Here is an 18,779-nt window from a genome sequence, read left to right as displayed (position 1 = left end):
AGAGAGCTGCACAATGCGCATTAACCCTCCACTAGCACAAAGAGCAGCACAGTGCGTATTACCCCTTCACTAGCACAAAGAGCAACACAGTGTGTATTAACCCTCCACTAGCACAAAAAGCTGCACAGTGTGTATTAACCCTTCACTAGCACAGAGAGCAGCACAGTGTGTATTAACCCTTCACTAGCACAGAAGAACAGAGAGCAGCACAGTGTGTATTAACCCTTCACTAGAACAGAGAGAAGCACAGTGTGTATTAACCCTTCATTAGCACAGAGTTGCACATTGTGTATTAATCCTTCACTAGCACAGAGAGCAGCACATTGTGTATTAACCCTTCACTAGCACAGACAGGAGCACAGTGTGTATTAACCCTTCACTAACACAGAGCGCAGCACAGTGTGTATTAACCCTTCACTAGCACAGAGCGCAGCACAGTGTGTATTAACCCTTCACTAGCACAGAGAGCAGCACAGTGTGTATTAACCCTTCACTAGCACAGAGAGCAGCACAGTGTGTATTAACCCTTCACTAGCACAGAGAGCAGCACAGTGTGTATTAACCCTTCACTAGCACAGACAGGAGCACAGTGTGTATTAACCCTTTACTAACACAGAGCGCAGCACAGTGTGTATTAACCCTTCACTAGCACAGAGAGCAGCACAGTGTGTATTAACCCTTCACTAGCACAGAGAGCAGCACAGTGTGTATTAACCCTTCACTAGCACAGAGAGCAGCACAGTGTGTATTAACCCTTCTCTAGCACAGAGATCAGCACAGTGTGTATTAACCCTTCACTAGCACAGAGAGCAGCATAGTGTGTATTAACCCTTCACTAGCATAGAGAGCAGTAGTGTGTATTAGCCCTTCACTAGCACAGAGATCAGCACAGTTTGTATTAACCCTTCACTAGCACAGAGAGCAACACAGTGTGTATTAACCCCTCACTATCACAGAGAGCAGCACAGTGTGTATTAACCCTTCACTAGCACAGAGAGCAGCACAGTGTGTATTAACCCTTCATTAGCACAGAGAGCAGCACAGTGTGTATTAACCCTTCATTAGCACAGAGAGCAGCACAGTGTGTATTAACCCTTCACTAGCACAAAGAACAGCAGTGTGTACTATTAACCCCTTCACTAGCACATAGAGCAGCACAGTGTGTATTAACCCTTCACTAGCACAAAGAGCAGCACAGTGTGTATTAACCCTTCACTAGCACAAAGAGCAGCACAGTGTGTATTAACCCTTCACTAGCACAGAGAGCTGCACAATGTGTATTAACCCTTTACTAACACAAAGAGTTGAACAACACTTAGTATCCCATTGCCTGGCACAAGCAGCTGAATAATGTGCATTAAAAGAACAACATTTATAACAATTATAAACTTTTTATGAAGACCAGAAAGTAACTAAAATGTTTTATCACACAATACACACAGCCTGACTCACTCACCCAGCAGCAGCTACACAGTGTGTATTAACCCTTCACTAGCACAAAGAACAGCACAGTGTGTATTAACCCTTCACTAGCACATAGAGCAGCACAGTGTGTATTAACCCTTCACTAGCACAAAGAGCAGCACAGTGTGTATTAACCCTTCACTAGCACAAAGAGCAGCACAGTGTGTATTAACCCTTCACTAGCACAAAGAGCAGCACAGTGTGTATTAACCCTTCACTAGCACAGAGAGCAGCACAGTGTGTATTAACCCTTCACTAGCACAGACAGGAGCACAGTGTGTATTAACCCTTCACTAACACAGAGCGCAGCACAGTGTGTATTAACCCTTCACTAGCACAGAGAGCAGCACAGTGTGTATTAACCCTTCACTAGCACAGAGAGCAGCACAGTGTGTATTAACCCTTCTCTAGCACAGAGATCAGCACAGTGTGTATTAACCCTTCACTAGCACAGAGAGCAGCACAGTGTGTATTAACCCTTCATTAGCACAGAGAGCAGCACAGTGTGTATTAACCCTTCATTAGCACAGAGAGCAGCACAGTGTGTATTAACCCTTCACTAGCACAAAGAACAGCAGTGTGTACTATTAACCCCTTCACTAGCACATAGAGCAGCACAGTGTGTATTAACCTCATCACTAGCACAGAGAGGAGCACAGTGTGTATTTACCCTTCACTAGCACAAAGCATAGCACAGTGTGTATTAACCCCTTCACTAGCACAGAGAGCAGCACAGTGTGTATTAACCCCTTCACTAGCACAGAGAGCAGCACAGTGTGTATTAACCCTTCACTAGCACAGAGAGCAGCACAGTGTGTATTAACCCTTTACTAGCACGGAGAGCAGCACATTGTGTATTAATCCTTCACTAGCACAGAGAGCAGCACAGTGTGTATTAACCCTTCACTAGCACATAGAGCAGCACAGTGTGTATTAACCCTTCACTAGCACAAAGAGCAGCACAGTGTGTATTAACCCTTCACTAGCACAAAGAGCAGCACAGTGTGTATTAACCCTTCACTAGCACAAAGAGCAGCACAGTGTGTATTAACCCTTCACTAGCACAGAGAGCAGCACAGTGTGTATTAACCCTTCACTAGCACAGACAGGAGCACAGTGTGTATTAACCCTTCACTAACACAGAGCGCAGCACAGTGTGTATTAACCCTTCACTAGCACAGAGAGCAGCACAGTGTGTATTAACCCTTCACTAGCACAGAGAGCAGCACAGTGTGTATTAACCCTTCTCTAGCACAGAGATCAGCACAGTGTGTATTAACCCTTCACTAGCACAGAGAGCAGCACAGTGTGTATTAACCCTTCATTAGCACAGAGAGCAGCACAGTGTGTATTAACCCTTCATTAGCACAGAGAGCAGCACAGTGTGTATTAACCCTTCACTAGCACAAAGAACAGCGGTGTGTACTATTAACCCCTTCACTAGCACAGAGAGGAGCACAGTGTGTATTTACCCTTCACTAGCACAAAGCATAGCACAGTGTGTATTAACCCCTTCACTAGCACAGAGAGCAGCACAGTGTGTATTAACTCTTCACTAGCACAGAGAGCAGCACAGTGTGTATTAACCCCTTCACTAGCACAGAGAGCAGCACATTGTGTATTAATCCTTCACTAGCACAGAGAGCAGCACAGTGTGTATTAACCCTTCACTAGCAAAGAGAGCAGTACAGTGTGTATTAACCCTTTACTAACACAAAGAGTTGAACAACACTTAGTATCCCATTGCCTGGCACAAGCAGATGAATAAGATGCATTAAAAGAACAAGATTTATAACAATTATAAAACTATTTAAGAAGAGTAGAAAGTGACTAACACATTTATCACACAATACACACAGCCTGACTCACTCACCCAGCAGCAGCTGCACAGGAAGTAAATGGGAGAGGAACAAAGCTCAGTTCAATACTAAACTACATCTCCCAGAACACACGCAGAGAAGTCACACGTTAAGCAGCAGCCAATCAATGAAAAGAAAAAAATGCAACCACTTCAAAGACAAATTGGATACTTTTTAACATTGTTTAAATGCTGCAAATTCATAAAATTAGTAGCTGAGCACAATGTCACTGTCATATCCTCCACTAGTGCATTACAGCTGCACTATATACATAAAGCTACACAATATATATTAGCACTTTCACTAGCACTGAGCACATTGTCACTGTCATATCCTCCACTAGTGCATTACAGCTACACTATATACATAAAGCTACACAATATATATTAGCACTTTCACTAGCACTGAGCCCATTGTCACTGTCATATCCTCTACTAGTGCATTACAGCTACACTATATACATAAAGCTACACAATATATATTAGCACTTTTCACTAGCACTGAGCCCATTGTCACTGTCATATCCTCTGCTTGTGCATTACAGCTACACTATATACATAAAGCTACACAATATATATTAGCACTTTCACTAGCACTGAGCACATTGTCACTGTCATATCCTCCACTAGTGCATTACAGCTACACTATATACATAAAGCTACACAATATATATTAGCACTTTCACTAGCACTGAGCACATTGTCACTGTCATATCCTCTACTAGTACATTACAGCTACACTATATACATAAAGCTACACAATATATATTAGCACTTTCACTAGCACTGAGCACATTGTCACTGTCATATCCTCTACTAGTGCATTACAGCTACACTAAATACATAAAGCTACACAATATATATTAGCACTTTTCACTAGCACTGAGCCCATTGTCACTGTCATATCCTCTACTAGTGCATTACAGCTACACTATATACATAAAGCTACACAATATATATTAGCACTTTCACTAGCACTGAGCACATTGTCACTGTCATATCCTCTACTAGTGCATTACAGCTACACTATATACATAAAGCTACACAATATATATTAGCACTTTCACTAGCACTGAGCCCATTGTCACTGTCATATCCTCTACTAGTGCATTACAGCTACACTATATACATAAAGCTACACAATATATATTAGCACTTTCACTAGCACTGAGCACATTGTCACTGTCATATCCTCTACTAGTGCATTAGACACTACACTATATACATAAAGCTACACAATATATATTAGCACTTTCACTAGCACTGAGCACATTGTCACTGTCATATCCTCTACAAGTGCATTACAGCTACACTATATACATAAAGCTACACAATATATATTAGCACTTTCACTAGCACTGAGCACATTGTCACTGTCATATCCTCTACTAGTGCATTACAGCTACACTATATACATAAAGCTACACACTATATATTAGCACTTTCACTAGCACTGAGCACATTGTCACTGTCATATCCTCTACTAGTGCATTACAGCTACACTATATACATAAAGCTACACTATATACATAAAGCTACACAATATATATTAGCACTTTCACTAGCACTGAGCCCATTGTCACTGTCATATCCTCTACTAGTGCATTACAGCTACACTATATACATAAAGCTACACAATATATATTAGCACTTTCACTAGCACTGAGCCCGTTGTCACTGTCATATCCTCTACTAGTGCATTACAGCTACACTATATACATAAAGCTACACAATATATATTAGCACTTTCACTAGCACTGAGCCCATTGTCACTGTCATATCCTCTACTAGTGCATTACAGCTACACTATATACATAAAGCTACACTATATATATTAGCACTTTCACTAGCACAGAGCACATTGTCACTGTCATATCCTCTACTAGTGCATTACAGCTACACTATATACATAAAGCTACACAATATATATTAGCACTTTCACTAGCACTGAGAACATTGTCACTGTCATATCCTCTACTAGTGCATTACAGCTACACAATATACATAAAGCTACACTATATATATTAGCACTTTCACTAGCACTACTGAGCACATTGTCACTGTCATATCCTCTACTAGTACATTACAGCTACACTATATACATAAAGCTACACAATATATATTAGCACTTTCACTAGCACTGAGCCCATTGTCACTGTCATATCCTCTACTAGTGCATTACAGCTACACTATATATATAAAGCTACACGCTATATATTAGCACTTTCACTAGCACTTAGAAGAGCTGCACTTTGTATTAACCCCTTCACTAGCACAGAGAGCAGCACAGTGTGTATTAACCCCTTCACTAGCACAGAGAGCTGCACAGTGTGTATTAACCCTTCATTAGCACAGAGAGCAGCACAGTGTGTATTAACCCTTCCCTAGCACAGAGAACAGCACAGTGTGTATTAACCCTTCACTAGCACATAGAGCAGCACAGTGTGTATTAACCCTTTACTAGCACAGAGAGCTGTAGTGTGTATTAACCCTTCCCTAGCACAGAGAGCAGCACAGTGTGTATTAACCCTTCACTAGCACAGAGAGCAGCACAGTGTGTATTAACCCTTCACTAGCACAGAGAGCAGCACAGTGTGTATTAACCCTTCATTAGCACAGAGAGCAGCACAGTGTGTATTAACCCTTCATTAGCACAGAGAGCAGCACAGTGTGTATTAACCCTTCACTAGCACAAAGAACAGCAGTGTGTACTATTAACCCCTTCACTAGCACATAGAGCAGCACAGTGTGTATTAACCCTTCACTAGCACAGAGAGCAGCACAGTGTGTATTAACCCCTTCACTATCACAGAGAGCAGCACAGTGTGTATTAACCGCTTCACTAACACAGATACCAGCACAGTGTGTATTAACCCTTCACTAGCACAGAGAGCAGCAGTGTATTAACCCTTTACTAGCACAGAGAGCAGCACAGTGTGTATTAACCCTTCACTTGCACAGATAGCAGAACAGTGTGCGTGTTAGACCTTTGATAGCACAGATACCAGCATAGTGTGTATTAACCCTTCACTAGCACAGAGTGCAGCACAGTGTGTATTAACCCTTCACTAGCACAGAGAGCAGCACAGTGTGTATTAACCCTTCACTAGCACAGAGAGCAGCACAGTGTGTATTAACCCTTCACTCGCACAGAGAGCAGCACAGTGTGCATTAACCCTTCACTAGCACAGAGAGCAGCAGTGTGTATTAACCCTTCACTAGCACAGAGAGCAGCACAGTGTGTATTAACCCTTCACTATCACAGAGAGCTACACAGTGTGTATTAACCCTTCACTAGCACAGAGAGCAGCACAGTGTGTATTAACCCTTCACTAGCACAGAGAGCAGCACAGTGTGTATTAACCCTTCACTATCACAGAGAGCTGCACAGTGTGTATTAACCCTTCACTGGCACAGAGAGCTGCACAATGTGTATTAACCCTTCACTAACACAAAGAGTTAAACAGCACTTAGTATCCCATTGACTGGCACAAGCAGATGAATAACATGCATTAAAAGAACAACATTTATAACAATTATAAAACCTTTTAAGCAGACTAGAAAGTGACTAAAACTTTTTATCACACAATACACAGCCTGATTCACTCACTCACCCAGCAACAGCTGAACAGGAAGAAATAGGAGGGGAACAAAGAGCAGTTCAATAATGAACTACATCTCCCAGAATACACGCTGAGAAGTCACATGTTAAGCAGCAGCCAATTAGATAAAATATGCAACCACTTCAAAGACAAATTAGATGCTTTTTAACATTGTTTAAATGCTGCAAATAATTAACACCTAGATTACGAGTTGTGCGTTATGAGTGAAAAAGCATCGTTATGGCTCTTAATGCTGCTTTTTCACTACCGCCGGTATTACGAGTACTGTAGTTATAGCTGTACCTCACACCTTTTTGGCCTTCACACAACTACCGCAGCTTTTAAAAAGTCCTTTTTCTATGAGACTTCCACAGCGCCGGTATTACGAGTTTGCCTGTCCAGTAGTGATGTCGCAAATAGTTCGCTGGCGAATAGTTCCCAGCGAACATAGCATGTTCGCCGCGGCGTGCGAACATATGCGATGTTCGATCCGCCCCCTATTTGTCATCATTGAGTAAACTTTGACCCTGTACCTCACAGTCAGAAGACACATTCCAGCCAATCAGCAGCAGACCCTCCCTCCCAGACCCTCCCACCTCCTGGACAGCATCCATTTTAGATTCATTCTGATCCTGCATTCTTAGTGAGAGGAGGGACAGTGTAGCTGCTGCTGATTTAATAGGGAAATTGATAGCTAGGCTGTGCGTGTAACTTCACTCAATTGAGCCAATGCGCGACTTGTTTGTTCAATAAATTTTTATCTGCAACACATTCATACCTGTGCTTCTCGTATTCTCTTCTACTTATGCTATCTGTGGCCAGCTTTTGAGTGAGCACAGGCGTTGGGTGTGTGCGATATCCTGACCGCAAAGTCTGCTCGTTGTTAGGGACGCCTGGAGAGGAGGAGCTACTGACCGCACCGACTACGGAGGTTGCCTGGGAGCTACACAGTACCTAGTCACGGACGGAGACACTAGCCACACAGTGGAAACTGGTGCACACGGGACGATTCCTGGTGGGTGTCACACGGATTGGAGGTACGTACTTGCTTTGCCCTGAACATTGTACAGTTTTCCTGTCTTATACCTCTTGGGACTTACCTAGATAAAGTGGTGGGCTAGTAGCAATTGTGACCAGTTTGGGAAGGAAAATGGACAGGATTCCACTCCTCTGCAACCAGTGCTTAGGATTTGTATTGAGAGCACCGAGTATATGCGAGCTGCACGAACATTTAAACACTGTACGGTATAAATTGCCCTGTGGAGCACGCCGCGTCAGAGGCTACCCTCCCTATAACTATTTTCCTTAAGTTTGATTACAATCAAAATAATAACCTCTGTCTCTCTTTATTTTTCAGACATATATTATTATTATTATTATTATTCTTTATTTATAAAGTACCAACAGATTCCGCAGCACTGCCCATGGGTACAAGGATAACAGTACAGTGGAGAAACAATACGATAAGACACAAAATTTTACAGACAAATACAGGGGGAATTGAGGGCCCTATTCCCGTGGGAACTTACAATCTAGACGGGTAGGAGGATTTGAAACAGGAGGTGGGGACTGCAGAGGTGAGAATGATATTAGTGAGGAGATAGAGGGCAACTGTTAGTTAAGTGAAGTTATTTTGTTGATAAGTTGGGTGATAAGCTTCCCTGAATAGAAAGGTCTTTAGGGAACGTTTAAAGGAGGGGAGGTTAGGGGCAAGTCTGACATCTTGAGGAAGTGCGTTCCAGAGGGTTGGTGCCACACGAGAGAAGTCCTGTAGTCTAGAATGAGAGGAGGTGATGGTAGAGGACGCATGAAGCAGGTCGTTGTTGGATCTTAGGGGATGGGCAGGAGTATATTTGTTGATGAGTGAGGACAGGTAGGGTGGGGCAGCATTGGTGAGGGCTTTGTAGGTCAGGGTGAGAATTTTGAATTTAACTCTGTTGTGAATGAGGAGCCAGTGAAGGGACTCACAGAGAGGTGCAGCAGAAACAGAGCATTGAGAGAGGTGGATTAGCCTGGCAGATGCATTTAGGATGGATTGGAGGGGAGAGAGGCGGGAGAGAGGCCAGTTAGTAAGTTGTTACAGTAGTCAAGTCAGGAAATTACCAGGGAGTGGATGAGCTGTTTGGTAGTTTCAGCACTCAGAAACGGATGAATTTTGGAGATATTGCGTAGGTGGTTGCGGCAGGATGAAGAGAGCAGTTGGATGTGGGGAATGAAGGACAGATTTTAGTCAAGCGTGACTCCGAGGCAGCGGACTTGGGGTGATGGGGAGATAGTGGTGCCGCCAACAGTGATAGAAAAATTAGAGACTGGAGTGGAGCTAGAGGGGGGAATTAGAAGTAGTTCGGTTTTGGACATATTTATTTTTAGGTGGTGAGAGGCCATCCAGGAGGAAATGCCAGATAAGCAGTCGCTGATGTGAGAGTTGACAGAAGGAGAGAGTGCAGGGGTGGAAAGGTAGATCTGGGTATCATAAGCATAGAGGTGATAACTGAAGCCATAGCTGTTGATAAGTTTACCCAGTGATAAAGTGTAACTAGAGAAGAGTAGAGGACCCAGGACAGAGCCTTGAGGTACTCCAACAGACAGGGGCAATAGAGAGGAGGAGTCACCAGCAAAAGAGACGGAGAAGGATCTGTTAGAGAGATAAGAGTGAATCCAGGAGAGGGCAGTGTCACAGAGACCAAGAGAACTGAGAGACCGTAGGAGAAGGGGATGGTCAACAGTGTCAAAGGCAGCAGATAGGTCAAGTAAGATGAGTATAGAGTAGTAGCCTTTGTTTTTAGCAGAAAGGAGATCATTAGTAACCTTGGTGAGGGCAGTCTCAGTTGAGTGTTGGGGATGGAAGCCAGATTGCAGGGGCTCGAGTAATGAGTTGGAGGACAGGAAGTGGGTTAGGCGATTGAAAACTAGTTTTTCAAGGAGTTTTGAAGCTAGTGGGAGCAGTTATATGGGGTGGTAGTTTGCAGGGGAGTTAGGGTTGAGGGAGGGTTTTTTGAGGATGGGGGTGACCTTCGCATATTTGAAGGAGGCAGGGAATGAGCCAGTAGAAATGGATAGTTTAAATATGTGAGTAAGAGCCGGAGTGAGGGTGGTAGACAGAGGAGGAATTAGATGTGAAGGAATAGGATCAAGTGGGCAGGTAGTGAGGTTGAGGAAGACAAAAGGGAAGCCACTTCACTCTCAGTGGATGGGAGGAGGGTGCAGAGAGTGGCAGAGGGGGTGACTGGGAGCAGAGTTGGGAGATTGCAGGTTTCTGTTGGGATGTCTCTTTTCGGATTGCAAGTGTTTTATTGAGAAAATAGTCAGCAAGGTCTTGAGCACTGAATGCAGATGACGGGGGTGGTGCAGGTGGGTGGAGGAGAGAGTTGAAAATGGAAAAGAGCCTTTTAGGGTTTGATGTAACAAGATGCCCTATGAATATGGGTCATAAACAAGATTAAACAAAATTCATGCATTAAAAAGTTATTATAAATATTACGTATACTGTATTCATGTTAAGATACAATACCAGGATATTGAATGCTATAATTCCGTGAAGAAAATAATTAACAGTATAAATTGCTATTAATATGATTACTGAAAATATACGTATGTCTGTTATTGAAATGATCAGAGAAAATAGCACTATATGGTCCTATGAATATTAGCACATAGTTTATAAATATCAAATTATAGTGTACATATTAAAAATATACAAGAATCTGTATTTTCGGTTAGCAGTATTGAAAATGAAATTGTTTGTTTTTGTCATGTTGCCCCTGCTGTTGTGATGCAACAATTACAGTCAAAAGATTTGACTGTTAACATAGATGCATTTCCCTAGTAACCATGCATTACCAGTGAACCAATGGAGGGACAAGCTTTCGTTAAGGGCCTAGCCAATTCACCAATGATGGAACAGAATAAAAAGGGGTGGGGTTATATCACATGATTTAACCCCATTTATGGAGATAGTGTGGGCGGTCTTTTCTGCTAAGCTGGTGACTGATAATTGCTGCCTGGAACACGGTCACTATAAGTTAAATTGGGCTACCTTTTCTTATCCACATTGCAAAATACTTCTTTTGTTTGCTGAGGTGAATTGGACTTATTGAGAAATTCTGGAAGCTGGAATATTCATTTGTTATCTTGTAAAGTATAAGAGGTTGCTAAATATAGGTAATATTTAAAACAAATACATTCATTATTGCTACAATCAAACTGCAGTTAACAGATTTAAAAAGGTACTTTGTATTTTAGCTGCATTCATAATTCTGTGTGGTTTAAAACTAATCTTTTGTATGTTAAGTAATTTATTCATACATTATATATATATATATATATATATATATATATATATATATATATATATATATTAGAATTTACTTTATTGCTGCTAAAGAATTTATTTAATCTCAGATAACAGCAGAGAAATTGACTGGCAAAGTGTATTGTTCTAAGCACTGTTAAAGTTAGTGGCTCATATCTTGGTATCTCATTGTGGTATTTTAATGAAATTCAACTGAGAATAAGGTTAATAAATAAGGTAACTTTTGTGATCTTTGCATAGCATATTATAATAGTTTAAATGTGTATAGTTTGATTCAGGTCTGACTTTCTACAAATATATTTCAATGTGTCTATAAATTTTAACTAATATAAAGAATTTAGGAATTCACACTAATTTTATTGCTTTGTATATGCATTTTTATTGGAGGTTTATTTTAAAGGATAATTATTAAATATATTGTTTTATAACCCTGCCATATACTGACATTAATAAACAAGGAAAATACAATTATTTTTTCCTGTACAATATTAATAAACAACACCTGGGTGTGCTTTGGTGGTGAATGGTTGTGTAAACTGGTCAGTATGAGGATGGATCTGTATATTCCTGTGTGGTGTTTGGATTCTATCACATATATAAGAGAAACTGAGGTGCACATATATAGAGGAACAAAGGACAGCAGGAGAGCTCTTCAAATCTGGGGTTTTTATAAATGGGATTTAGAAAGTATTATTTACAATAGGATCCTTTTTGATGCTTCTATTTAGAGAGTTTGTCCTCTTTAGAATAATTGTAAAAAAGTTTGTACACTGTGTATATAAAATGTATCTGTGTGTAAATATTTGGTGTTTTGTGATACCCGACTTCAATAAAAAATCTTTTTTCCAATTTCTAAACATGTGAAAGGTTTCTTCCCTTGTGAATACTTTCATGTTTTATCAGATTACCCTTATCTGTAAAACATTTTCCACACTCTGTACCAGTGATGTGCAGTCATAGGAGGCAGGTGGTTTGTATACCCTACCCCCCCAACCCCCCACCACTTCAAAGTTCGCCAACATGGCTGCTCAAAGTGCAAAAGTATTTTTTTTTTATTACCTACTCATCCATATTGCGCAAGGAAAGAGAGGCTGTGAGCCGTTCAGCTGCCCTCTCTTTGCGCAATATGGATGTCTGAGGATATTTTTTCATATGGGACCCGCAGAGACTGCCACCCAGAGGTTAAGTCTCTTAGTTTGCGGCCCATATTGCTCCCAAGCGGCTGCTAGTCTAAACGCCTCGGGAGCCCAGCCAATCAGCGCTCGTGAGTGACGTCATCGAAGTCACTCTGAACATCGAGACCAGACTAGAGACTAGAGGCAGCGGTGCAATGGGCGCATAGTGAGTGAGACTGACAACCCAGGCCGGGTGTGGTGTCGTGCGGTGAGTCAGCAGCTGAGCTGATCATCTTGCCTTGGTAAGGACCTTGTTTGGTTTCGTATGGTGTGCAGAAATATTGCAGAACCCAAAGAACAAGTTGTCTTTAATGTGCAGTTAAACTGCAGGTTTTTAGTTGGGGGGGGCGCGAGGGGGGGGGCCGCGAGGGGGAGCGCATTTTATTGCTGGTGCATCTTTTTTTGCAGTAGTGCTGGGGGCCTAATTTTTTGCAGGGGTGCTGGTGGCATTATTTTATTGCGGGAGGGGGCTGGGGACATCATTTTATTGCAGGAGGCTGGCCTGGGGGCTTCATTTTATTGCTGGGGGCACCATTTATTGCAGTGGGGGACCGGTGGCATCAATTATTGCAGGGGGGCTTAGAGCATCATTTTATTGAAGGGGGGCTGGGGGCATCTATTTATTGCTGGGGGCATCCTTTTATTGCAGGGGTGCAGGGGGCATAATTTTATTGTAGGGGGGCTGTGACATCATTTATGGCTGGAGGCATAATTTTATTGCAAGGGGGGCTGGGGACATCATTTTATTGCAGGGGGGCTGGGGACATCATTTTATTACAGGGGGCTTGGGGCATCATTTTATTGCAGGGGGGCTGGCCTGGGGGCTTCATTTTATTGCTGTTGGCATCATTTATTGCCAGGGGTCTCAGGGCATCATTTTATTGCTGAGAGCATCATTTTATTGCAGAGGTGCTGGTGGCATTTTATTGCAGCGGGGCTGGGGCATAATTATATTGTAGGGAGCCTGGGACATCATTTATGGCTGGAGGCATATTTTTTTTTGCGGGGGGGGGGCTGGGGACATCATTTATTGCAGGGGGGGGTCAGCGACTCTCCACTCATAAATGACAAGACATATAATCAATAAAAAATAGAATTTATGCTTACCTGATAAATTACTTTCTCCAACGGTGTGTCCAGTCCACGGCGTCATCCATAACTTGTGGGAATATTCTCTTCCCCAACAGGAAATGGCAAAGAGCACAGCAAAAGCTGTCCATATAGTCCCTCCCAGGCTCCGCCCCCCCAGTCATTCGACCGACGGTTAGGAGAAAAAAAGGAGAAACTATAGGGTGCCGTGGTGACTGTAGTGTATAGAGAAAGACATTTTCAAACCTGATTAAAAAACCAGGGCGGGCCGTGGACCGGACACACCGTTGGAGAAAGTAATTTATCAGGTAAGCATAAATTCTGTTTTCTCCAACATTGGTGTGTCCGGTCCACGGCGTCATCCATAACTTGTGGGAACCAATACGAAAGCTTTAGGACACAGATGAAGGGAGGGAGCAAATCAGGTTACCTAAACAGAAGGCACCACAGCTTGCAAAACCTTTCTCCCAAAAATAGCCTCCGAAGAAGCAAAAGTATTAAATTTGTAGAATTTGGCAAAAGTGTGCAGAGAAGACCAGGTCGCTGCCTTACATATCTGATCAACAGAAGCCTCGTTCTTAAAGGCCCATGTGGAAGCCACAGCCCTAGTAGAGTGAGCTGTGATTCGTTCAGGAGGCTGCCGTCCGGCAGTCTCATAAGCCAATCGGATGATGCTTTTCAGCCAGAAAGAAAGAGAGGTAGCAGTAGCTTTTTGTCCTCTCCTCTTACCAGAATAAACGACAAACAAAGAAGAAGTTTGTCTGAAATCCTTTGTTGCTTCTAAATAGAACTTTAAAGCACGGACTACATCTAAATTGTGTAACAAACGTTCCTTCTTTGAAACTGGATTCGGACACAAAGAAGGAACAACTATTTCCTGGTTAATATTCTTGTTGGAAACAACTTTTGGAAGAAAACCAGGCTTGGTACGCAAAACAACCTTATCTGAATGGAACACCAGATAGGGTGGATCACACTGCAAAGCAGATAATTCAGAAACTCTTCTAGCAGAAGAAATAGCAACCAAAAACAGAACTTTCCAAGATAGTAACTTGATATCTATGGAATGTAAGGGTTCAAACGGAACCCCTTGAAGAACTGAAAGAACTAAATTTAGACTCCAGGGAGGAGTCAAAGGTCTGTAAACAGGCTTAATCCTGACCAAAGCCTGTACAAAAGCTTGTACATCTGGCACAGCTGCCAGTCGTTTGTGTAACAAGACAGATAGAGCAGAAATCTGTCCTTTTAAAGAACTCGCTGACAATCCCTTATCCAAACCTTCTTGTAGAAAGGAGAGGATCCTGGGAATTTTAATCTTACTCCATGAGAATCCCTTGGATTCACACCAACAGATATATCTTTTCCATATTTTATGGTAAATCTTTCTAGTCACAGGTTTTCTGGCTTGTACCAGAGTATCTATCACTGAATCCGAAAATCCGCGCTTGGATAAAATCAAGCGTTCAATTTCCAAGCAGTCAGCTGGAGAGAAACTAGATTTGGATGTTCGAATGGACCTTGTACTAGAAGATCCTGTCTCAAAGGTAGCTTCCAAGGTGGAGCCGATGACATATTCACCAGGTCCGCATACCAAGTCCTGCGTGGCCACGCAGGAGCTATCAGAATCACCGAGGCCTTCTCCTGTTTGATCCTGGCTACAAGCCTGGGAAGGAGAGGGAACGGTGGAAACGCATAAGCTAGGTTGAACGACCAAGGCGCCACTAATGCATCCACTAGAGTCGCCTTGGGATCCCTGGATCTGGACCCGAAGCAAGGAACCTTGAAGTTCTGACGAGACGCCATCAGATCCATGTCTGGACTGCCCCATAATTGAGTCAACTGGGCAAACACCTCCGGGTGAAGTTCCCACTCCCCCGGATGGAAAGTCTGATGACTCAAATAATCCGCCTCCCAGTTGTCTACTCCTGGGATGTGGATTGCAGATAGGTGGCAGGAGTGATCCTCTGCCCATTTGATGATTTTGGACACCTCTCTCATCGCCAAGGAACTCCTTGTTCCCCCCTGATGGTTGATGTAAGCAACAGTCGTCATGTTGTCTGACTGGAATCTTATGAATCCGGCCTTCGCTAGTTGAGGCCAAGCCCGGAGAGCATTGAATATCGCTCTCAGTTCCAGAATGTTTATCGGGAGAAGAGACTCTTCCCGAGACCATAGACCCTGAGCTTTCAGAGAATCCCAGACCGCGCCCCAGCCTAATAGACTGGCGTCGGTCGTGACGATGACCCACTCTGGTCTGCGGAAACTCATTCCCTGGGACAGGTGATCCTGGGTCAACCACCAATGGAGTGAGTCTCTGGTCATCTGGTCTACTTGAATCGTTGGAGACAAGTCTGTATAGTCCCCATTCCACTGCTTGAGCATGCACAGTTGTAATGGTCTTAGATGAATTCGAGCAAAAGGAACTATGTCCATTGCTGCAACCATCAACCCTACTACTTCCATGCACTGCGCTATGGAAGGCTGCAGAATAGAGTGAAGAACTTGACAAGCGTTTAGTAGCTTTGACTTTCTGACTTCTGTCAGGAAAATCTTCATTTCTAAAGAATCTATTATTGTTCCCAAGAAGGGAACTCTTGTCGACGGAGACAGGGAACTCTTTTCTACGTTCACCTTCCACCCGTGAGATCTGAGAAAGGCTAGAACAATGTCTGTATGAGCCTTTGCTTTGGAAAGAGACGACGCTTGGATTAGAATGTCGTCCAGAGAAGGTGCCACTGCAATACCCCTTGGTCTTAGGATCGCTAGAAGGGACCCGAGCACCTTTGTGAAAATCCTTGGAGCAGTGGCTAGCCCGAATGGGAGAGCCACGAACTGGTAATGCTTGTCCAGAAAGGCGAACCTTAGGAACTGATAATGATCTTTGTGGATAGGAATATGTAGATACGCATCCTTTAAATCCACGGTAGTCATAAATTGACCCTCCTGGATTGTAGGTAAAATTGTTTGAATGGTTTCCATTTTGAACGATGGAACTCTGAGAAATTTGTTTAGAATTTTTAAATCCAGAATTGGTCTGAAAGTTCCCTCTTTTTTGGGAACTACAAACAGATTTGAGTAAAACCCCTGACCCTGTTCCACAGTTGGGACTGGGTGTATCACTCCCATCTTTAACAGGTCTTCTACACAATGTAAGAATGCCTGTCTCTTTATTTGGTTTGAAGATAAGTGAGACATGTGGAACCTTCCCCTTGGGGGTAGTTCCTTGAATTCCAGAAGATAACCCTGAGAGACTATTTCTAGTGCCCAGGGATCCTGAACATCTCTTGCCCAAGCCTGAGCGAAGAGAGAAAGTCTGCCCCCTACTAGATCCGGTCCCGGATCGGGGGCTACCCCTTCATGCTGTTTTGGTAGCAGCTGCAGGCTTCTTGGCCTGTTTACCCCTGTTCCAGCCTTGCATTGGTTTCCAAGCTGGTTTAGTCTGGGAAGCGTTACCCTCTTGTCTAGAGGCTGCAGAGTTGGAAGCCGGTCCGTTCCTGAAATTGCGAAAGGAACGAAAATTTGACTTATTCTTAGCCCTGAAAGGTTTATCTTGTGGGAGGGCATGGCCCTTTCCCCCAGTGATGTCTGAAATGATCTCTTTCAATTCTGGCCCAAAAAGGGTCTTACCTTTGAAAGGAATATTAAGCAATTTTGTCTTGGAAGATACATCCGCCGACCAAGACTTTAGCCAGAGCGCTCTGCGCGCCACAATAGCAAAACCTGAATTTTTCGCCGCTAACCTCGCTAACTGCAAAGCGGCGTCTAAAATAAAAGAATTAGCTAACTTAAGTGCGTGAATTCTGTCCATGACTTCCTCATACGGAGTCTCCCTACAGAGCGACTTTTCCAGTTCCTCGAACCAGAACCACGCCGCTGTAGTGACAGGAATAATGCACGAAATAGGTTGAAGGAGGTAACCTTGCTGTACAAAAATCTTTTTAAGCAAACCCTCCAATTTTTTATCCATAGGATCTTTGAAAGCACAATTGTCCTCAATAGGAATGGTCGTGCATTTGGCTAATGTAGAAACCGCCCCCTCGACCTTAGGGACTGTTTGCCATAAGTCCTTTTTGGGGTCGACCATAGGGAACAATTTTTTAAATATAGGAGGAGGGACAAAAGGTATGCCTGGCTTCTCCCACTCCTTATTCACTATGTCCGCCACCCGTTTGGGTATCGGAAAAGCATCAGGGTGCACCGGGACCTCAAGGAACTTGTCGATCTTGCACAATTTTTCTGGGATGACCAGATTGTCACAATCATCCAGAGTAGATAGCACCTCCTTAAGTAATGCGCGGAGATGCTCTAATTTAAATTTAAATGTCACAAAATCAGGTTCTGCCTGCTGAGAAATTCTTCCTTCAGAAATTTCCCCATCTGACAAACCCTCCCTCACTGCCACTTCAGATTGGTGTGAGGGTATGACAGAAAAATTATCATCAGCGTCCTCCTGCTCTACAGTGTTTAAAACAGAGCAATCGCGCTTTCTCTGAAATGCTGGCATTTTGGATAAAATATTAGCTATGGAGTTATCCATTACTGCCGTCAATTGTTGCATAGTAACAAGCATTGGCGCGCTAGAAGTACTAGGGGTCGTCTGCGCGGACGTAACTGGTATAGACACAGAAGGAGATGATGTAGAACTATGTCTACTTCCTTCATCTGAGGAATCATCCTGGGCAACTTTACTATCTGTGACAGTACTGTCCTTACTTTGTTTGGACGCTATGGCACAATTATCACACATGTTTGAAGGGGGAACCACATTGGCTTCCATACATACAGAACATGAACTATCTGAAGGCACAGACATGTTAAACAGGCATAAACTGGTTAAATAAAGCACAAAAACCGTTTTAAAACAAAAACGTTACTGTCTCTTTAAATGTTAAACAGGGCACACTTTATTACTGAATATGTGAAAAACTATGAAGGAATTATCCAATCTTTACCAAATTTTCACCACAGTGTCTTAATGCATTCAAAGTATTGCACCCCAAATTTCAAGCTGTTAACCCTTAAATGTGGAAACCGGAGCCGTTTACACTTTTAACCCCTTTACAGTCCCAGCCACAGCCTTTGCTGCGACTTCACCAATCCCAGGGGGGTATACGATACCAAATGAAGCCTTCTAGGAACTTTTTCAGAGAATTCCAGACCCTCACACATGCAGCTGCATGTACTGTTCTCAAAAGTAACTGCGCAGTAATGGCATGAAAATGAGGCTCTGCCTACTACAGAGAAAGGCCCTTCCTGACTGGGAAGGTGTCTTAACCAGT

The sequence above is a fragment of the Bombina bombina genome, chromosome 5, assembly GCF_027579735.1.
Source record: "Bombina bombina isolate aBomBom1 chromosome 5, aBomBom1.pri, whole genome shotgun sequence".
In the NCBI taxonomy this organism is placed as follows: Eukaryota; Metazoa; Chordata; class Amphibia; order Anura; family Bombinatoridae; genus Bombina; species Bombina bombina.
This window is presented reverse-complemented; position numbering follows the sequence as displayed.